The sequence below is a fragment of the Artemia sp. Qi Xiang Cuo genome, chromosome 3 (assembly GCF_049724085.1).
Source record: "Artemia sp. Qi Xiang Cuo chromosome 3, ASM4972408v1, whole genome shotgun sequence".
Lineage (NCBI taxonomy): Eukaryota > Metazoa > Arthropoda > Branchiopoda > Anostraca > Artemiidae > Artemia > Artemia sp. Qi Xiang Cuo.
Genome location: NC_142796.1, coordinates 46110472 through 46134546, shown reverse-complemented (window position 1 = coordinate 46134546; position 24075 = coordinate 46110472). Strand labels below are relative to the sequence as shown.

Genomic DNA, 24075 nt, shown 5'->3' with positions numbered 1-24075 from the left:
ATTTTATCCACAAAAATGAACTTGAAAATCTAACAGTAAAAATTACCGACACGTCGATATCGTGACTAAGGAGGGAATTAACTTTTTAACCTTTTTTTTCAACGGTGTAACGGTATAATAAAGTAACGGTGCCGAAGGTCTTTGATTGATTAAAGGTCACAGGTAACTTGAATCGCGGATTTTGCAGCTTTTTTTGCATTTACTATTGTTTGCTTGCGAAGGAAACAAGGACTCTGTTTTACAACCTTACTGCGATAAAAATTCTTCAATTCAACTTGATCATATACGCGTTGGGCGAATTGTTACCTTTTATACAGACAGCAGACGGACAATCTGTCTCATCTTTATGAACCATAAGTCGAGACAAGTTTTTTCCCATTTCCTGTCCCTTTTCCCGCATTTATAGATGTCCATTCAGTTCCGTATTGGGAGACAAAGAGATCAGGACTTAAATATGTCTATAAAGTTTCCTCTAAGGACGTTTTAAGGGATCCTTTGAAAGGAGTTCTTTTATGATGGTCATGTAGCCGTTGGTTATCTCAGCTAGAATACTTTTCTTAGACTAAATACTCTGCTAATAAATTGAGCTCTCTTGCGAAGTAATTTTACGAGACAATTAAAGCTGCATTGATAATATATTAATCTATTCTAATAGACTGGTGACTGTTAATTTGGCCTGTTGTATTCGAGATTCATACCCACACACTCGCTGATTCCCTCATGACTGGTGAAAGACCTATAGGAAATTCGTTTTTCGTTTTCTTACAAACACACTGACTGAGGCATCAGAACCTCAACTAAAAAAAAAAAACTAAAAAGAAAAGAAATAATCAAATTAGTACCTGTTTTTGTTAAGACCGCAATTTAGGGTCTGTTTGGTATTTCGTAAGTAGTTGAGCAAGGGGATGGAAGTTCACCTGATATCCCCTGTTATTTATACGCGATCAGCTTATTTTTGTTCTTTTTGATAAATCTGTTCTGTGTTTCTGTTTTTTATTCATAGAACATTTTAAAGGCGAACATAGGATGCTGTTGACTACCATCTATCCGCTAATTGAAGGAGGATAGTTGAAACTTCAGTAATACAACAACGTTTAGAAGTTTGTTTTCCAATTACTTCCAGATATCGTTTAGAAGTAATTGAAGAACGTTCAGTTGATTAAATATCGTGAATTGAAATATCAGTAATGGAAACTGATAATTTATAATGGGGGAAGTATTTTTTACTTTTTAATCAGGACAAATAACACTGTCTATAAAGAATAGAGTTTTTTTTTTACACGAACAGAACCTGAGAGGTTCTCTCACATCCCGAGAGGGGAACACTTTTTGGTCACTATTTTCTTTCTCCATTTTGAATAGTCAGAAAAGTGTTTCATGCGGTGTTTTGTATTGTTACGTAAAATACATTAAGTTAACCAGGAAAAGATGTCAAATCAGGAAAAGAGTCGTAACTGGACACGAAGACCCCTCCCCCCGAAAAATTCCTTAAAGTTAATTTATTTTTCGTTTTTTTAGTTTGGTATATCAGTTTGACAGAAAAAAAAGTCTATTTGTCTAAAATTATATTTGTCTCGCCTCTCCAGTGTCGTTCTGCATCACAATGCTTCTATTCTGTTTTTTTTAGTCCTGTTTGTGATTTCAATAGTACTCTGTTCTAATAGAGCTAATTCCCGTCCATAGGGTCGATCCTCTGTCAGGTCTTGCTTCATTCATACTCGTTTGTTTGCATTTAATTATTTGCTTCTGGTTCCATAAAGGTGTTTAATCGTCGGTTCTTTGAGATAGTATCATCCACGTCAGAGGAATAAAGTATCTATTGTCAGTCCCATCTTTCTGATGCCGGAGTTACTTGGCAAAACATCTACCGTTTTCTTCTTGCTCCTGTTTGTAAATGCTATAGTGCTCTTACCTGACGAAGCTGATCCCTCATTCAATGGATCTTCTGTCTATTTATGGCTCTATTCATGCTCTGTTGTGCATTGTTTCCGATTCCTTAAAATTGTTTATTTGACAATTCTTTGAGTTAGGTTCCTCCACGTGAGAGAAATGAAAAGTCTCTATTCTCAGTCTCGTTTTCCTGATGCCAGATTTACTTGACAGAGTATCTATCGTTTTATTTTCCTCCTGTTTGTAGATGTAGACGAGCTCCTGCCTGACGGAGCTAGTTCATTCACTGAGTTGATCATCTGACTACTCATAGTACCACTCATGCTCTGTTGTACGTTGTTGGCTATGGATTTCTTAAAATCGTTTATTCTTCAGTTCCTTGAATTAGTTTCTTCCGCGTCAGAGAAAAATAAGTATTTCTATTCGTAGTCCAGTCTTCTTAATGCCGGGTTTATTCGGCATAATATCTGCACAATTTTTTTTTTTTTTTACTCGTGTTTAGTAGATTTAATAGCGCTGTTTTCCGACGGACCTCGTTCATTCATCGGTTGTATCGTGTGTAAACTGATAGCTCCATTCATGTTCTGTTAAGAATTTCCTGCTGTTGATCCCTCCAAATGGTTTTCTCGTTGTCAATGTGCTTCAGTCTTATGGCCGGTACATACAACACATAGAAGAAGGATATTATGAATAAGACGATTGAAACACTTTCATTATTATGTAAGTTCTGTGTGATTCTTACAATTGCAAATTTTCGGCTTTGGCTTAAAAGTCTTCGATTTCGATTCAGCCATCTTGATATATTCAGCCTTTTATTAGCCTAACTTTTTTCTATTGCAAAAGCTGGAAATCATCCCGGCATTGGGACTAAACCCTTTGAAACGATGGGATCTATCTCAATAGATGTTAAAAATTATTAACACACCAAACAGACTGTAGTCACAACTGTAAATAAAACATGATCTTACTTGACTTAGCGAAATGAAATGGGCTTTGCTCAAGTCTCAAACGGATTGTTTTTGGGTTGACCAATCAGATTAATCTGACTTTTAAAATCCAAGCCGGCTTGTGACAAGGTAGGCATTTCTTGCTACCCACGTGTCACCTCTGAAAGAATGCCCGAAAAATTCTGTAATTTTGAAACAACCAAAATAATATTTTTTAGAAAAGTGTTGTTTATTGGTCTGAATAGGCCTAAGATGGGATCAGGGGGGGGGTCAAAAAATGCTCTTATTTTGATGTCCTTGATGTTTTAAGACACCAAAGGAAGCTTGTTTGGAAACCTATTGTTTATCCTAACTTGAACGTGTTCTTCCAAATAGGAGTATCGGTCCCTACTTATTTGAGCATCTCTTATCAAACACTTCGTGGAAACAGCTTGTAAATAAGGAACGACGTGGGCTCAATAGTAACCGGAACTCTAAAAAACGGAATTTTGATGTCAAAAGATGCATCACAAGAATTGGCTTATTATGCTGATTCCAAATATATAAGACTCAACAAGTATTACTTACTCAGACTTAGGTCCTCCTACGCCTGGGGGCGCATAAGGCAGCAACAGTGATTCGCCACGACGACCTGTCCTGAGCCTTCAACCATAGCTCCTCCAACGAGGACCTCGCCAGCTTCGCCTCCTTCATTAGCGACCTGCCAAGGGTCAGTTTCGGTCTCCCTGATTTGCGGAGACCGGGGGTGTCCAACACCATGCATCGTGCGGCAGCCTTCCTTCCCCCATTCGCACCATATGCCCCCAATACAACCATCGCCGCTTTCTAATAAGATCAAGGATGGGGGTATGATTTGTCATACGATAGATTTCATCATTTCGTATTCTTTCTGTCCAATGTATATTTAGGATAGACCTTAGGCAATTATTGTCGAATGCCTGGAGTCGTCGTTCTAGTTGAGCAGTGATGCTCCAAGTTTCGCAGCCGTGCATAAGGACAGAGACCACATTGCTATTATAAATTTTAAGCTTTAACTTCTGGGAATATTTTTTATTTCTCCAAACATTTCTAAGGTAGCTGAAAGCAGACCCAGCCAATGTTATTCGGCACAGTATTTCTCTTTCGGAATTGGCATCATGCGTAAGAATGCTGCTTAGATACTTGAACTCTCTCACTTCCTCAATTTCCTCGTTGTTAACCAAAAGTCCTTCGGCTAAGTCAGGTATGACTGCATTCGACATTGATTTGGTCTTGTTAGCATTTATGGAGAGTCCGACAGCATTTGCCATACGACCGAGTTCATTAATGTTGCGTTGCATATCATCTGGGTCGTGGGTAATAAGCGCAACATCGTCAGCAAAATCACCGTCATTGAGTTCTCTCAGTGGATTTAATTGTATACCGCCACTAAAACTGCATCCACGGAGAACAAAATCAATCACTAGGGACAACAGTAAGGGTGATAGAATGCAGCCCTGCCTTACCCCTGACTGAACAAAAAACCACTCCGTTAGGCCACCCTTTGTCTGTACTGCGCACATGATATCATGATATAAGGCTTCAATTATATTTACAATTTTTGTCGGAATTCCATAATGCACTAAAATCTTCCATATGGTTCCGCGATGTATCGAGTCAAAGGCTTTGAGAAAATCTATAAATACTATAAGTAGCTGAACTTGCCATTCATTGGATTCATCCAGCTGGACTCTTAGGCTAAATATCAGGTCACAACACGATCTATTCTGGCGGAATCCGTGCTGCTCATCTCTCGGAACTTTCTCCACTTTACTTTGAATCCTGTTAAGAATTATTTGGCACAGAACTTTGCTGCCAACAGACTGTAAAGCAATACCTCTCAAATCATCACACTTATTCTTTTGTCCCTTTTTGAAGAGTTTTACAATTACTGCATTCGACCATTCACTAGGGATTTTTTCTTCATCCCAAACACGGAAAAGAAGTTCAAATATGGGTTTGGCTAGGGCGCTTCTACCGTACTTCAGTAATTCTGGTGATATGCCATCATTGCCTGCAGCCTTTCCGTTTTTCAAAGTCTTTAGGGCCTCCTTGACTTCAATAAGTATGAGAGGTCCAGGACATATTCCAAGATCGAACAGTGGTTCTTCAGGGATATTTAAAGTAGTTGTGGGAGGCATCTGATTTAGTACCTCGCTAAAATGCTCTTTCCAGCGTCAGACTATGTTATCAGTCTGGGTTAATAAAATGCCATCTTTGCTTTCAACTTGGGTCTACGATGCCTTTGAAATACCCGCCAACTGCTTCGTTATGGCATACACAGTACGGCTATCACCCCGTCTAGCGGCTGCCTCAGCCTGTTCGACCATATTTTCGAGGTAAATCCTCTTATCATCCCTGGTTGCTGCTTTGACTTGCTTATGGAGACGCTTGTACTGCGCTTTCAGGTTATCTACATATTCTCTAGAACAAGTCGTGCTATGGTCATACTTATCTACGAGGATTTTGAGTTGTGACCTTTGATCAATAATATCCCAACTACTTTCAGATATCCACTGCTCTTTCTTCTTCCTGTTGTAGCCCACAACTTCTTGTGCAACCTCTTTCACGGTTTCTGCAATTTTTTTCCACTGACTATCAAGCGATACTTCGTCCCTTAGAAGGGAAAACTTGTTTGACAAAGCTGTAGTATACTTTTGCAATACGTTCGGGTCCTGCAATTTCCTCAAATTAAAGGTTTTCACTGGCCGCTGGGGCTTTGTCACAGTTTTTAGTTTCAGCTTGAACTTGACAACAGCAAGTTGGTGATCGGAATAACAGTCGGCACCTCGGAAGGTTCTAATATCCTCTAAACATCGTCGCCTGTGCCTCTCAATTAGGATATGGTCTATTTCATTTCGTGGTACACCATCAGGCGAGTTCCAAGTATACATGTGAATCTGTTTATGTGGAAACCATGTGGCGCCGACGATAAGTTCATGAGTAGCGCAAAAATCGATTAGTCGCACACCATTGTCATTAATTTCCCCCAGTCCTTGTTTACCGAGGATAGTTGGGGCATAAGAAGCATCACCTCCAATTTTAGCATTAAAGTCGCCACACACAGTCACAATATCATGATGACGTGTTTTTGCAACAAAATTCAATAACGCGCGATAAAAGTCATCTTTGATTTGATCACAGGCATCATTCGTTGGGGTGTACACTACAATAACTGTCAATTTGGCCTTTGAAGTGGCGAAACGGGCACGAAGAATCCGCTCACCAATTGGTTCCCAATCCACTAGGCATTTTTTGGGCCCGATTACTTAGTGCCATTACGACACCTGCTTCTTTTCTAGTCTCAAGCCCGGAATACAAGATGGGGTAAATCTCAGATTTCAAAGTCGCAAAACCAGTAAGCCTGGTCTCAGAAAGTCCAGCTATTTCAATACGGAACTTATCAAGGGTTCTCATAACACTGTTGAGTTTTCCTGGCTGTGTTTCTTGATTAACTGTTCTAACATTCTAGTATCCAATACGAAAACAATCGGCCGTTTTCAAGAATCTAGTCCGGGGGCGTGCATTAGTCGTCATCATAGAAGAAGAAGAAGTCAATCCGAGGCAATCTGTTGCTGTTTCTTGAGTAATTAGTTTTTACGGTGGCGGGTTACTAGCCCACCGACCAACCAACGAATTGGAACAAAATGGTCAGCTTAGATTAGTATAAGCAGGGGTACCGCGAGCAGGTTGCTGACCACCGCCCCCAAACCCTAGACAACAAGTCTAGGGTTATCCATCAAATGCTACGAGCCTGAGAAAATTTGCATGATCTTCGAAAATGGCGGAAAACATCCCCTAAAAGAAAAGGAATCTTAATGAAAATCACATCATCAGATTCAGTGCATCAGAAGACCCTACTGTAGAAGTTTCAAGCACCTATATTCAAAAATGGGGAATTTTGCTTCTATTTTTATTTTGGCCAGAAGAAAAATCATGGATACGTGTTTTTTCTTTTTTTCCTTTTTTTTCAGGGGGGATTGTATCGAACCAGTGATTCTAGAAGATCGGGAGAGGGATCATAGGATCGGAAATTAAAAGTTCTATTGCCCTTTTTAAGTGACCGAAAATGCTGGATGGCAGCTATCCTTCCTTTTTCCCCAAGTCATCCGATCAGATTTTGAGGTAGCCATTTTGTTCAGCGTAATCGAAAGATCTAGCAGCTATGTCTTTGAAGATGACTTGATTCCCAAAACCCCGAGGGAAGGACTGCAAGCTATGAACTTTCCCCATTGTTTGCATGTAGTACTGGTTATTGGGAAGCATACAGATATTTTTCGAGAGGATTTTCTGTGGGGGAGGGATGTTTTATGCTGGGAGAATTTACCACTGAAAGGAAAGTTTCTGGGGTTGAACTTTCCAGGAAATTTTACACTGAAGGAAAATTTGCCAGAATTCATACACAAAATTCGTTTCCATTGCCGTACATTCTGTTTGGCGACTCCATTTTATGTGTGGAGATTTTTCCGGGGGAATTTTTAGCGAGAATTGAATCGTAAATAATTTCTGAGACCACACTGGCTAATCATGATAAAACATAAAGTCGCGAAGAAAGGAGAAAACGAGGACAATAACTGCCAGTGAAAAAATTATGCAAATATTTCGTTCAAGACTTCCGCTTGACAGTCCTCAGTGCTGAATAAAACTGATAAATAATATAAAAAATAAACCTTAAAACAAAACACAAAACTAAAATTAGATGACCCTTTCTGTGTAACGGTGAAAGGGTAACTGAATAAAAAACACAAGTCTAAATGGTAAATGGTATTTCACAATTTTATCTTACCGTAAAGCACTCGGAAAGGCTAATCGCCTTCCAGGTAGAGTATTATCAGAGATTCTGTTTGATTGCAAAACATAATGTTGTCGACGGAGGAAAAAACGATCCGAATTAATAATTTCATCATAAATGGGACTTAGACAAGTTTTTCCAGTGAATGAGAAAACTTGAACGAGACCTTTAACAGGGGCAATAATGGAGGTATTGTCAAAGAAAATGAAATGATTTGTGTTATCATATAAATGTTGAGCCAAGGCGCAATCAAAAGTCTCCGACCTTTGGCGTAGCCCCATGGCCTTGTCGATTGAGGACCTGTGTTCCGATAACCTCTCCCCTAATTGCTGTTGGGTTCTACCAACATAAAAACAGCCACAAGAACAGGAATTCTAAAAACACCGGCCTAGAATGGGGCTGGTTTCATCTTTGCCGCTGTTGAAAAAGCTCTGTATCGTGTTTGAATTTTTTAAAGGTGACATTAAGTTTATGTTTTTTTAGGATTCTTTTCAGTTTGTCACTCAATTTTGGAATATATGGTAAAATATATGGGATATATGGAATATATTTGGAATATATGGAATTTTTCATGGACGGTGAGCCAGGTTTACCGGCATTATTTGAAAAACAATCAGAAATTGAATAGAAAAACAAGTGTTTTCAACTGAAAGTAAAGAGCAAAATTTAAACTCAAAACGAATAGAAATTATTCCGTATATGAAGGGGTTACCCCCCTTCTCAATACCTTGCTCTTTACACTAGAGCTTGACTGTTTGTTCTAATTTTTTAAGAACGACTTCTGAAACAACACGGCCGTTTAATTAGAATAAGAAGCTTTTTTAAAAGCGCTAAAAACTCTAGCGTGAAGAGCAAAGCATTAAAAAGGGGGTAACTCTTTCATATACGGAATAATTTTTTATTCTATTGAGGAGGGGGTAGCCCCCCTCATATACGTAATAATTTCTGTTCCTTTTAAGTTTTAATGTCGCTCCTTACTTTCGGTTGAAATTTTTATTTTTTTATTTAATCATTCCAAAGGTCCATACCTCTCGAGTTAATTTATGCTTCTAGAAGTGTCAAGTTAATATATGCTTCTTGAATCTGAGCGTTAATTTAGGCATACAACCGATATATTCCATCCAATGTTACCATGGCTTGTTTCGCAAGAATATAAAACCCTTGAGAAAAGAATACAATTAGGAAATCAATAGAATTAAAACTGAACTTATATCTTTTCCTCGAAAAGACAGTTTGTAATTATCTGGAAATCCTCCAGCAAGGACCAATATATACCTTATAGATCTTGGCTTAAATGCCTAACTCTGGATCCGACGGTTATCTTGTCACCTTCTGGTGAAGCCATAAGTGTAAATCAAACGATTCTCCATAGTCTACTGAAAGTTATGTCTAAGGAGACAAGATAAACTAAGAAAAAGCAAAAGGACATCTGGCGGAGAGAAAATAGGAGAGAAAATACTGTTTGGAACAACGTTTCTTTGGAAAGATAGATATTTAAGGGGACTGTAACTTCTGTTTTTTTTTTAAACGTTTTTATTCAGGTTTGTCTTTTTTAAGGATCGTGTCTTCAAAATCAGATCTTTATAATGTCAAAAATTGTTTGAAATTAAATCATTCCTCAAATGCAGGTAGTAGCTAATTATGACTGCTGGTTGTTATAACGAAAGATAGGCTTGGCCTTGGCGTGTTTTACAGTTGAGATTTTTCAGTATAAAGTATAAATCGGAATCGTAGGATGAAGTATGGAAATTCTACTGATGGCTAAAATAGCTAAAATAAAATTATTAAAAACCTTCTTAAAAACGCTTGAAATCCAAATGCACCAAAAGGTAAAAACTAATTATTTTTTCCTGTCACAGCAAAAATTGAAATTTTTCAAGACTAGAAATAAAACCTATAGTGTCTAATGCCATATACTAAGCTCAAGCTTTTTAAGCAGCGTTGTCGACTTCTTTAAAGCTGATTGTGCAAATGGGAACAGTGCTAAAAAAAATAAAAAATAAATCGATTCCAATATACTTTCGGTAGAGAAATATAGGTTTGAATTCTTTCTAAATTTATATTAAAAAGACCAGGACACAGAGAAACGGAGGGATTGCTTATGAACAAAAAATGTTTCGATCTTTTTATTGGCTTAAGTTTTCATACTGGAAAATGCAATAGGTGGAACTTAAATTTTCTATTTTTTTACTGGCCTAAGTTTCAGAAAATAGAGTCGAAATCCAATTAAGTTTGGATAAAGCATGGTCATTTGTCTCTCCAGAAGTAAAAACAATATGATTGGCTTACGAAAATGCGTTCCAGATATACATCAATGAAATTAAAGCACATTTTTTTACCGCAGGATCATAAAAAAGTAAGTTCTCGTTTCCTCTTATGACCAGGACATTTTTCTTATATAGTTGAATCTGTTACAACTGATTATTCTAATTGAAAAGGAGTAGTATACAGGATGCAGGAACAGGATTATACAGGATTTTTTTTTTAGGAGGGAACAATAATAAATAAACAAAAAATAAAAGAATAACGAGGAGTAAGAAATGAAAGAACTGTTTAATTTTTTTATTTACGTATAAATAATATTTATGGTAATATTAAATATTTTTAAAATATTTAATAATTATAATAATAAATAAACAAAGAATAATAAATGAAAAATAATAAAAAGAATACAAGTAAAAACGGTTGATGGTTTTGACAAGAAATGCCCAAAAGTTCGGGCTAGTTTAGTCTTTTAAAGGGGGGGGGGTCCCCTTCCTCTGCGTTCGTTCCTGTAGAGACGGTTTGAATTGTATGTGCGCTTTTGTTGTAAGCCTCTTTAACCCGATAGAGCGGAATCTTTTTCAAATTATCTTAGTTCAACACTTTGTATGTGTACCATGCTGTTTTCACATTATCTCTCATTCTTGACTTATTTGTTTTGATTTTTAATTGTTATTGTTTAATGGTCTTTGGTTTGGTTTATTTCTCTTTGGCTTAGGATTGAACACGGGTTTTTAATTTGAATAGAGAGGATGCCTACTTTCAAAAATCGTGCAAATTGTTGTGGCGCGTGGCATGGAGTTTAGCACGTGCATTGAATAAATGGTGCTTCGAAATGTGCGCCGGATGGTGGAGAGTAGGCGACCCTTAACGCTGATCATGCCAACATTTGTAGATGCAATAAAAATAAATCAAGGATCTTTCACGGTCTGGTACAAGTTGTGTCAAAGGGATAAATATAAAATGAGAAGGAAGGAAAGAAGAATTCCGGAAACCTTTACAGGGTCATTGTTAGAAGTCAAAAGCGGAACCGGAGTGGCTCATTTTCAAGAACTTGTGTCGGAGATGAAAATTTCTTTATTGTCCTGTCGGAGTTGAACTTCTGAAAAATATTGCAACTTATAAAGTTGAGCAATTTTTCAAGTGGTTCTGTTGCCATGCTCAAGAAATAAGGTTTAATGTGGTAAAAGAACTAAAGCTCGATTTTTATCCTTTTTTTTATTTTGGGAAATTCGTTTAATAAGAAAACGACAACCTGGAGAAGACATGGAAAATCAGCATAATCGAATTAAATGTTTCTTTTTTTATTGGGGAGACATTGCGCAATTATCTTGTGGACTTCCTTGCAACATAACTTATAGATTTTGGCTGAAATACCTAACTTTATTTCTGACGGTTATCATGTCACCTTTTGGGTCACTGACAGGCGTAAATCAATGATCCTCCACTCGTTCGCTAGAAGTCGTGTTAAATTGGGATCTATAAATTATGAACATAAGAAAGCGGGGAAATTTTGATGAAGACTTCAAACTAAGATGAATAATGAAGGTGATGAAAATGAAAAATACATCATTATTAGAATTTATTGCGAAAATTGGGAAATAATGTCCTAAGTGATCAAATTACGCAACATTTTAGGCAGGGACAGAATTAGTGGGTTCGTCTGTGAGGTTGTGGACCCCTGCTAACGTCATTGGTGAGAAATAGTTTAAAAAGAGTTTGAGAATACAGATTTTATATAGTTTAACCCATCCCTCTTTACGGAAAGTTCTTGCTTTATATCACAGTTTATAGAATTATCCAGTAAGTTTATCGCAGATCATTTCTGGTCTTCATTCTCGGTGCGAACAAAAAGCTCCTCCCACTTATTCATGGGTTAGCGGGTTAGTCTGTATGCATCAATCAATGAGAGATGGTTCGAAATTGTATCATTCATAATTGTGAAAGCAGAAAAAAACTTGGTGAGCCAGCCAAGTGGTTTGCAAGTGTCCCATATCACAGGTATTAATTAATTTATATAAAAATTATGACTTAATCTATTATTTGCAAACTGTGGACTCAGCTGCTTGGAATTTGTAGTATTTTATAAAAAAAAGGGGGCGGGGGGTTGATGAAATTTTTGAAAATAAGAATTTTTTTTCTTCTAATAACTGGTAGAATAGATTTGTTGGTTTCAGGGGCGGATCCAGGATTTTTTAGGGGGGGGGGAAAAATAGGTTGATCCGATAAACTTACGTTAGGAGCAAGTTTAATTAATGCAAACTTGCGTTAATTAGGTAAATTACGCTACTCTAGACTACTTTAGGGGGGGCACCCCTCGCCCCCCCTCTGGATCCGCCACTGGATGGTTTATCATTTTTTTTCACGTCGTGATGTTTATTTTCTACGATATTTATTTTCTAGATAAGACTAGTTTCGTTTTCAATCAATATTTTCGTATGAAATGGGCAGACCTTTCCTGAACTTTAAACAATAAACAACTCTGTTTGAAAATCTTTGCACTTTGTGAATTTAGATAGCGATAAGGGTTCCTGATTGAGACCAATTTTAGGACTTCGGTTCTAATTATTGGTTGCTGTGGTAAAAGTTGCCACAATAGCCCTATCCAAGAAAATACCAAAAGTCTGTTAAGAAGTGTTTTTCGTAAAATTCTTGGGGAATTCTCAGAAAATTGAAGGACATCACACATTTTAGTGGCAGATTCAAAATTTTACTGGCTTTACGCTAGAAAAGCTCCTATTATAGAATATTCTTCCAGTTTGTATATATACAAAGTTTGTATATATACAGTTTATATATATATTATATATATATATATATATATATATATATATATATATATATATATATATATATATATATATTTATATTTATATTTATATATATATATATATATATATATATATATATATATATATATATATATATATATATATATATATATATATATATATATATATATATATATATATATATATATATATATATATATATATATATATATATATATATATATATATCGGCGCATACAAACAGCTCCTCTCATTTGATCTGCCGTTAGCGGTCCAATTACCCTGGAACACGTATTTTGGCAGAAACTTTCTCAAAATGCCTTTGAAACCAACTCGAGACTTCGAAACCTACTTGTAATTCCTATAAACATCTGAACTAATTTTTATATATATATATATATATATATATATATATATATATATATATATATATATATATATATATATATATATATATATATATATATATATATATATATATATATATATATATATATATATATATATATATATATATATATATATATTATATATATATATATATATATATATATATATATATATATATATATATATATATATATATATATATATATATATATATATATATATATATATATATCGGCGCTTACTAACAGCTCCTCTCATTTGATCTGCCATCAGCGGTCCAATTACCCTGGAACACGTATTTTGGCAGAAACTTTCTCAAAATGCCTTTGAAACCAACTTGAGACTTCGAAACCTATTTTTAATTCCTAAAAACATCTAATAATAACATTGCACTACTAATTACCGATTTTCATGTATGTATTGGAATAATTTAATTTAAAATTAGTTTCTTCAAAATTAGTGTTCCAACGTTGAAGCCAAGTTTGTCGTTCAAGAGAAATCTGACTTGTCTACCCGTGAAAAGATCTAATGCCGCTTATGTTTTTACGTTCTTCGGAGCACTTGCACCTCGGTCCGGGTTTTTATAATGGGTGAGGTAGGGAATGATCATACTGCTAATTCTATAAACTGTGCTTTATATACAGGTTTGGACGGAAGAGCAATGTTTCACGGTGGCTGAAGATTGCTTTAAGTTCTGCCAATTCTATTGCACTAGAAACAGTAGCAGAAGGCATGATAAAGTATAATTGCCCACTATTGAATCCCATTCTTTTTTTTTGTGTGTCGTGACACCCAAAATAGAGTAAGAACAAAGTCAGCCAACTCATACCCCCTCCCCCTCCACACACACACACACACACACACACAAAACTACAATTTGATTGATTGTCGCATCAATAATTTGTACTTTTTCATTGGTCAAGAATAACTCGTCATTACTAATTAATTTATGCATTCTTACTCTTTTTTTGAAAGTTGGCATTTTTGCATTTGTTTATACATTTGATCGAAACCTATTAATGTATAATAGTTATAATCCTGTAGTAAATACGCCTATACATGTATAACCATTTAAAGCTTTCTGGCCGATTGCGACCCAACGTCTATGTACTTACAGTCCATTTAGGACGACGATACCTAGGTTGAGGAACGATGGATGTATGCAGTTAATTTAAGCCTTTAGGAAAACGATTTTTGTTCTTAAGTTTAAAAGGCATAGTATTGAAGTTCCAATACCTTTTCTTAAAAAAGAGCAACGCGATCAGTGTGAGCATCTAGACTGTTTAAAATCCAAACACCATGCTTAATATAAACATTTATTTGGTCAACCAACTAACTCTTTGTGCTGGTTTACTAATTTCGGCACTTACGTTTTATAGCGGCAATACTCAAGTTCTTCATCCATTGACACACTGTAGAACTGGTTTCATTCGTTAGATTTTTTTTTCCCTGCTTAACATGAAACAAGACAAAGACAAGTAACAGAACATATAAGAAATATATAATTTGGGCTATATATTTGCCCCTTGGGGGGGGGGTAAAGTATTTGGACAGTGTGAAGTTAGAAAACAATTCTTACTTCATAATATGTAGTATAATTATACCTAACACATTTTGCATGCAGATCCGCTATACTTTACCCCAACACCCATAACATGCAAATATATAGCCCAAATTTGTTTCCAAAGTATTATATTTTCATCATATTTTGTGATATTTCATTAGGGTTGAGCGTCAGAGAAACAGGTTCTACTTAGATGAAGAACTTGGGTGTTGCTGCTATAATACATAAGTACTCTCACATTCAAAAGAAGCGTGATTTTTCTACTGTAAGCACTTCAAACAAAGTGAGTAGTAAGCCCCCCCCCCCTCCTGCCTTCTTTGCATTCTCATTCCAGTAAGGGATATATGCCCTTTTGCTCTCTGTGAAGGCATATCCTGAGGAATCATATTTTTCTATTGAGATTTTGATGCTCCTTGAGCATCAGTGCCTCCCTCTCTTGACATTCCCCAGTCATAAAGACTCTTATGTTGTATAAGTGATTTTAACGATGTGTGATTTTATTAATAGCCCTCCCTTTCTCTGATTCAACCTGCTGTAAGTGATTTAATAAATTGTTATATATTACTAGCCCCTCTTGACTCCCTTCTGCCAGAGTACCCTCCGCTAATTCTGCTTTTGCGATAGCCCACCTCTACTACTTCTTCACCTACTTCACCTTCTCCTGTGCCAAGAGTCAGCCCAATTGGTTCACTCTACTGTTGCAAGTCCAGCTCAGTGATCTTGGGCAGCAAACATGCAAGAGACCTTTTAGGGATAAGAGTTTTAATCAAGTTGTCTGCTATATCCACTTACTTGCTTCTTATCTTGTTAGTAATTTTAGATCTAATTTTTTATAAACGAAGATAATTTTTTTTTTAGATAAATAAAAAAATTGAAAGGTTTCAGAATCCAAATTTATGAAATTCATCGTTTTAGAAGTTGTAACAAATTGGATTAAATGGTTGTGCATTAGGAATTGTTTGAAACTTGCTAAAACTAGTCGTTCAATTTGCCTTCATCTATAAATGTTCTGCCAAAAGATCAATTGAACGCCGAAAATTGAACCAAAATTCATGCCGAAAATTTATTGGTAGTGTCTGATGAGTTGTTCGAAACCCTTGCAAAACCAGGTGCTCAGTTTGCCTTCAGATATTCTGCTAAAAAATCAATTAAACCCTGAAATTTAGATTAAAATTAAAGCCAAAATTTTGTCAAGTGTCTGATGAGTTGATTGAAACACTTGCGAAAACCAGGCGTTCAATTTGCCTTCTATAGACATTGTGCTGGAAAAACGTACGTAATTAGAGTTAGCTTTCGTTTCGTTTTGTTAACAGAGCACTCTCAAAGAAGGATTATATATGATAACTTTCCCTCTCAATAAAGTTTTAGCAAATGCGCATGAGTAAGCAAAGGAGGTTTGTGGAGGGGAGAAGTGTCTCCCCAAACTCTGATTATACAAAACTTAACCAGGTAAACTTACTAAAATCGATTAATAGAAATATCAGATGAGTATTAACCTCACCTTCAGGAAATTGACCTCCCCCCCTCCCCCGAAATGCGTAATTTCCCTGAAAATGGGAGATTCAAAGGAAATTCCTGGAAATCTTGAAAATAATGGTAAAATCTGAATGAACAACACCTAATGCGTTATTCAGTTCTATCATACTAAAAGCATCAAAAATTACAATGTGTTGAAGGTAATTATTTGATTAAAAAAAAAAAAAAAAAAAAAAAAAAAAAAAAAAAAAAAAATGCTCGTTCAAGTTAGCTTTTGGGAAGGCTTAAGAGTGAAAATAGATGCCTCGAATATAATCTTTTTTTTTTTGCAGTTGAAAATCATGAAATAAATTTTCCAATAAAATATCTCAAGGGTAAACAAAATTAAAAGAAACAGTGAGACAAATAAATGAATTAGTAAGACAACTAAATGAAACAGTAAAAAATGTCAATACTTTGATGGCCGGTCATTTTCATAGCTTGCATCTTTTGTTCACCCATGGATTTTTAAATTTCAAGTTTTTATTTATTTATTATAGCTTCAAAAACCTGATGGCCAGAGTTTGGGTTTCAGCGTCGTTGGTCTTCGCTCAGAGCAGCGAGGTGAGCTGGGTATCTTCGTTCAAGAAATTCAGCAAGGAGGAATTGCTGGAAGGTAAGAGATGAATTGCCATCTGAATATGTAAATGTCTAACGCAGATGGCTCTTTAAATGATTCTTGATGGGCAATTCTTTTAAAGACCGAAGGCATTCGGGCTTTATCAGTGTTAGATGCTATTCAAAATGTAAATGGAATAACCCATTTCATTTGATGAAATACAATATTTAAAATCAAATAAACAATTAACAAATAGATTACGTAAAGTATTAATATACTTCTATTTCTGAGTAATGCTAAAAAGCAGTAGATAAATTAAGGACCTTTGCGTGAGTTTCCTGGGAAGGGTTGATGACCTTTGAGTAAGTTGCTGAGTACATGGTACAGGACACCGTGGTATACGTTATTGAGCCACTAGTAACCCCACAAAAAGCTTTTTAGGGAGATTACTAAGGTATCATTGATAAAAAGCTTGATTTATGCATTGGAAAGTATCTCCCATTCCTTATAGTTTACCAGTATGTCTTGGAGTCAACTTATTGGAAGGCTGTAAGTAGGGAGGCTTGGAATAGATTAGACTGGAGGAGGAGCATGCGTAGTTGTGTTGGCCTTGGAAGGCTTGGTGCTGTAGTGAATTGTTGTTAGTAGTAGTAGTAGCAGTAGTATATACGCACGCAAGATGCTTTTAGCTTTCTGGTGCTTTCTTTTCTCGCTATAGCCTACTATTGTGGGTAATCCAGTTCAAACACTAGCAGTTTTCTTTCTAAATATTGTTTTCTAGTTATAGCCACAGTTAATTCTCTAAATTTCTACATTTTTCACTAAAGATGGCTCTCAAAATTTTTGAAATTACAACAAGACTGTTAAATTGTTATATTCAAATATCCTATTTTTCTTGCCCTTGAGTGTTTTTTGACTCGTAATACTTTGCATTTGATGATACGACTTCAAAGAATTAGGTATTGAAAGGACTCTTAAAGCTGAGTCTGTTTTGATTCTGAAAATCTGTGACTCATTGAAACAAGACAGATGTTGACGTGACATGAGAACCGTGCAACATAAGAAATACAAACTAATAAAGCTATTAGAGTCAGAGCTTGCGTATTTTACCGAGTCTGACTCTGCAACCTTAAATTCTGACTGCTACCTCTTCACCCTTACAATACCAATTTTTAAAGATTCTGATCTGTTTAACAGTAAATTAGGTCCAACCCTAATTTCAGAGCCCTTCCTATTAAGGCCTTAAAACTGGATAAAACTGTCCACTTTTTCTTGTTGTAACTAAAGTTCCACGGTCATAGATTTTAGGTTATATTAATCTGTTTTGCAGTTTATCTGGTTTTGTTCTTAGGAGAATGTTTACTGACAAAAGGTATATTCCTCACTGCTTTTGATTTTAGTAGTTTAGTGATTTAGTAATATCTTCTGGCTCAAAGAGTATCCACAATTTTTTAGTGTTATTGGGCTTAAGTCAGTAGTCCCAGTTCACGAAATTTGTGTGTGTGGGGGGGGGGGGGTATTCTTTGGATTCTTAAAATGAAGATTTTTTAAAATCTGAGAGTGGGGCTAGTGCTCCCGTCGAAATTGGTTTAGTACTCTAAACTCTTCATAAGGTAAAGGTAAAGAATACGGCATTGAGCTTTACAGTCCCTATCAGCGGCGCTGATCTCTGTTTCATGGCCTTTCAGCCAGGAAGTGTAATGGAAGGCTGGGGACCAGCCACCCTGTGCTTTCGCACGTCCTTCTTGTTTTTCTTCCCAGGATTTCTCCAGATACCTATTAGGAGCTGCATCGACTCTGGCTGAGCATACAGAGTCACACCATTGGACTCCGTTCCAAACTAAATAATCAGCGGTTTATTGATTGATTAATAAATATTGATTCTAGAATTTTAAAGCAAGATGCAACAATAAAAGGAGGGAGACGATCTTTTCATTAAAATCACTTTAGTCAAAGCATAAAAACACTTCATTTTTTCGAAAAGACAAATTAGGGATAAAGAAAAACAGCCCGTTTCTCTCTCTCTCTCTCTCTCTCTCTCTCTCTCTCTCTCTCTCTCTCTCTCTCTCTCTCTCTCTCTCTCTCTCTCTCTCTCTCTCTCTCTCTCTCTCTTTTTCTCATCTCTGTTATCATTGTCTTGAAGCAAAAAAAAGAAACATAGGAGAAGAAAGAAAAATGACGAGATTAATCACAGCTTGTAAAAAAACGAGATGCAGATATTTTAATGAAGACCTCCGTTTAGCTGTCCTGACTGCAGAAACAAGAATAAAAGATTATATAGGTAAACGGATATGTAGAAGAATTTTAAAAAAGGAATATATAAATAAACGAGTTTAGTCAAAAAGATATGGAAATATTTCAGCTGAATTCTCCGGCCACTTGTCCTGACTGCAGAATTATGAATAAAAAATGTATAGACAAAAGGATATGTAGAATAACATATGTAAAGAAAATAACATATAAAATATATATATATATATATATATATATATATATATATATATATATATATATATATATATATATAATAAAAGAATATGTAAAAAAAACAAAGGTAGTCACAGACAGTGAAAAAGAGGGAAAGATGAAAATATTTTTTTTTTGAGACCTCTGCTGAACTGTCTCGACTGCAGAAATAAGAACAAAAGAATATATAAATAAAATCCACCAGACAATATATATTGATATACCTTGAAAGTCTGAAACCAAGATAAGGGAGGTCCATTCATCAGTAATATCAGAAATATTTTGAAAATGTCAGACGAATTTTATGCAGGTTATCTTCATAAGAGTAAGGAAAATGCCGAGAATAATTTTTAGAACTTTTTTTTTTAATATTTTTAGCATTTTTGACATTTTGTGAAACGTGAATCCCAAACAGGATAAGCGTATTCAAGTGAGGGTCGAACGTAAGGACAATAAAAAGTTCTTAAACTGGTCGTCGGTATGCTAAAGCTTATATGTTGAGATATACCTACCTTACTTTAAAGTGTATTTATAATGTATGCTGTGTTGCATGTGTTGCCAGTAACCTCAGTGTTGCTATATTAAACCGTGAAAATAAATGAGGAAAATTAATTAAAACCAGAAAAAAAGAGGAAATGGAAAAAAAAACTCTTAAATTATTAATGGAGTTTCAGGACGCACCAGACCACAAAATAACATCCTGATTTAAAGGTCTATAGTCCCTGTCTTTAAAGTGCCGTCTGTGTTGTCACATAGAACTGTCAAAATAAATAAACAAAACAGAAAGTGAATAAAAATTGTAAATCATTCACGAGTTTTTAAGTTGAAATGAGGTCCTGTCTTTCAGGTCATTCTGTAGTGTATGCCGCTATAGTGCTGGCAGTGTTGCCACATTTAATCCAGTGTATATACGCAAAAACAGTAAAAAAGAAAGGATGAAAACAACTTGTAAATTACGTAAGATTTTAGGTCCAAACCGACCATGGATTAGGTGCTGACTTCAAAATCCATGTATGGACATGCTGCTAAATTGTTATCAGTGTTCCCACATTAAACCCTGAAAATAAATAAGCAAAACTAACAAAATTAAAAAAAAATAGTACAAAAGAAAGAATGTAAAAAACCTGTTCACGAGGTTTTTAGGTCGAACCAGGCCGTAAATTAGGTCCTGACTTTGAAGTCCATCTTTAGTACATTCTGTTAAGTGTCGTCAGTGTTGCCATATGAAACGTGAAAATTAACAAAAAAAAATTAACAGAAAACTAGCAACAAAAAAAGAATGAAAAAACAGAAAAAAAAAACACAAATTATTAGGTCGTTTTAAGTCGAACCAGACAGTAAATTAGGTTGCACTTGAAGGTCCATATATAGAGCATGCCGTTAATGTGCCAAAGACAGTGAAAGTGAAACCTGTTTTTTGAACGTGTTGAGTAGAAACCCAAGTAACCAAATAAATCTAAAAAAAAAAATAAAGCAAAATGGGGAATTCAATTTTTAATGAAAAAGACCTCAGTATGCAATTAAGAAGTTTTTTGTTTTTGTTTACTAGGGTTAAAAGAAAAGGAAAAGTAGTGAAAAATAAGGTAAAATTATGGCATCGATCGGTTTGAGAAGGTTTGGCTTCCTTCTGAAGGTGTAGTTGTTTTTCAGAAATAACATGTTGCTGATGTTTGAATTTTCTGGCCGAATAGTGTTGTCAAATTGACTAATTAGTTTTGCTTATTTATTTTTATGGTTCGACCTGGAAACACTGACAACAGTGGGACACTTTAGGAACTGTTGAGTAATTGGAATTCCCTTGTGAACTAACAACTATAGTAAGAAGATTCTTACTTTGTTTCATTTAGCATAGCTGTAGGTATTTTTGAAGACCGCACTGCCTTTCCATGACACAAAAATAACAGTTCAAATAGGTATAAATCCTTCTATTATATTGTGAAAATCAATGAAAAAAAATTATGGATATTTCGATCACATATACAGTAACCTTTATCAGCAGATATACTATATTGTATATCAAAAAAAAAAAAAAAAAAAAAAAGGTAAAACAGCTGAGATGAACTACAGACGGACCTCGATGTTAGGACACAAGTTACAGTCTGCTTGACCTAAAACCTCATGAATAATTTACAAGTTTCTTTCAGCATTTTTTTTTTCTTAATTTTGCTTGTTTATATTCACTGGTAAATGTGGCAATACTGATAGAACTTTAACAGCATGCACCAGATGTAATATCCGTTTCTTAGATGGCGCAATCAAACAACATACTTAATAACAGAAAACACGGTTTGAACAAAAAATAACAAGAATTAAAATCAAAACGAAGCAAATTAGATAATTCTTTGATTAAACTAAAAATCGCTATTAAAACCCATTGAATACGGCTATGCGGAATGAGATGAAGTAAGAAGTTTATTACTATAGTAGCTGGGGCACAAAGCGAATCCAACTGGACAAAACATAGTTTTTGTTCAGTAATTACCTAGACTTCTATAAAGATTGTCGGAGATACTCGTCTGACTTACCGTATATCACACAGTAAGCTGTACGAAAAATGTGGCTCTTCCCTACTTTTTTGGGCTATAATGAAAGAAGCGTGAAGATGTCTAGGCCACGTTTTACGGATGAAGGATGACAGATTGCCAAAAATTGTGCTTTTCGGCTATCAGTCAGGGCCAAAAGAAAAGCAGAAAGTCTTCGAATGGGATTTGAAAAGGTCATAAGAAAGGATTTAAAGGAATTTGAAATTTCATGAGATGGGCTAAAGAGAGAAGCTTGGGGGTGGGGGACGGGGGAGTATTTGTCCCTAAGATATTGTCTCCGTTGTCTCCTGTAATCATCAAAGTAATATTATTATTTTATACAGAGCTAATGATATTATCGTGCTATTAATAGTAATGATAAATAATTCATGTTAAATTTCACCGCTTAAATTTCAGCCACCCCCTTATTTCTTAGTAAATCTTGTGGCGCCAATGGTGGTAGAGGGGAGGGAGATTTTTCGTCCCCTATATTTGTTTCTCTCCCCCTCCCCTCCTAGATTTAGAAGAATGCTTTTTTTTTAGCATTTTATTGAAACATATCCCTTTTTTGGTATTTTTATCGGAAAGATTGCTCCCCCCCCCACATAATGAAAATCCCCCCCCCCCCCAGCATTGTTATGAATTGGTGCCACTTAGTAAATTTCGAACTTGGAACCACCTAATTTATTATTAAAAACACAATTTTAATTTCTTTTTAATTTGTTTAAGAAACATCCAACTGGTTGGGTGATTTTGGCAATTTGAAATACCCTTTTTTTCAAACTCGCTTTGTTAGTTTCAGCTGTCTAGTTTAGGATATGACTGACATCTATTTAAATCTTCTTGAATATTGTATACAGATGGCGAAAATGCATCATGTTCAAACCAGGACCAACTCCAAGGGCAAAGGGACCGCTATAGTCAGGATATGTGTTAACGAATATAGCCCTATGGCGAACGTATGTTGGCGTAACTCCTGGAGGATGAAGACCAGTGGGAGGAAATAATCAAAGGTGGTTAGTACAGAGGACTAGAAAGGATAGAAATGTGTTTTTGCAAATTTTGCAAAAATCTCTACAATTGATTGAATGTGTATATAATCTTGAATGGATATGATGAAATATTTAAACCAGGGTCACAAGCTTGATTTGTGGGTAAATCTAGGCAGAGTGAAGGAAATATGCTAATCTCTTTATTTGGCAATTTGTTATCTCAAATGGAATTAGGGATTTTTTTGTTTTCTCTTCTACCAACTTGCTATGTCGTGCTTTATTGCTGTGTTTTCTTTTTCAAATAACATTCAAGGCATTAATTCCCTTGGCCCTAAGGTTAGTTCAAAGAACAACAATTTGAGCCTAAATTCGAAATTTTTGAGGCTTCCAGACACTATAGTTTATTAAATGAACAATAACTGTGTATATGTATATTTATTTATTTATCTTAAGTATTTTTTCGAAAACAGTTCTATAATTCTTTCTGAAAATTGGCATACTAACATTTTTGGGTTTGAAAAACCCATCTAGATAGGCCAAAACATTTTTCGTATGAATGACGTCACATTTTGCTGAAGATGGTTTTTCAACCATCAATTAGTCATTTTGACTTTTATTTGGCAAACTTTTTTGCGTTTTTCACCAACAAATCATTCTATACTACTGACAGTCAAATTAAATTGTAACGTACTTTTTTAAATTATTTAACACGTGCTATTTCACATCATTTTTAGGAATTTTTCTTTTTGACCTTGCCGACTTGCTATAAGATGCTGGGTGGCTGATCTTTTTTTCAAATGAAATTTGTCTATAATTTTCTTGGACCAAACCCTCTTTTCTCAAGGTCATTTCAAAGAATTTAAATTGCAACATTTTGAATCCAAAACCTTGAATCTATTCTGTCAGATATTATAAGATGATTTCTTTTTCAGGGAGGGGAGTTCTTCGGTTTCCCCCATATTTTCCCCACTAACCTGTGTTTTTATATTTTTAGCAGTACCCCGCTCCCCCCAAATACTGAGACTTCTTCAAACCTAATAACATGTTTTTTGTAATTTTTAAATTTCTTCTTATATAACTTTTAATTAAGCTTCATGTGAATCTTGTTCAAAAGATTTTTTATTGAATTATGAATTATTTTATAACTTATATTAATAATAATAATTATTATTAATAATGAAATATACAATTTAACTTCAATGCACCAATAACTATTAGCACTTTACCTGCAAACACAGGGTAAACAAAAACAAGAAGTAGGAGAGGGTCTTTCTGTCTGATCATAATTAGTGAATTCCCTTTCTGTTCCCCTGGAATGTCCTCTGATGTCTGATGTCCTCAAATCTTTGGTTTTTTTGTCATTTTT

The 24075-nt window shown here is 35.2% G+C and overlaps 1 protein-coding gene across 1 annotated transcript in view; it reads left to right on the top strand.

Moving 5' to 3' along the window:
• The window catches only part of LOC148954169 (multiple PDZ domain protein-like), a 416101-nt gene that overhangs the window by 32094 nt on the left and 359932 nt on the right, over positions 1–24075 (top strand). Inside the window, exon 4 of the mRNA XM_089086188.1 lies at positions 16671–16786. The gene's annotated coding sequence lies outside the window, so the exon portion shown is untranslated. The remainder of the gene's footprint in view (positions 1–16670; positions 16787–24075) is intronic.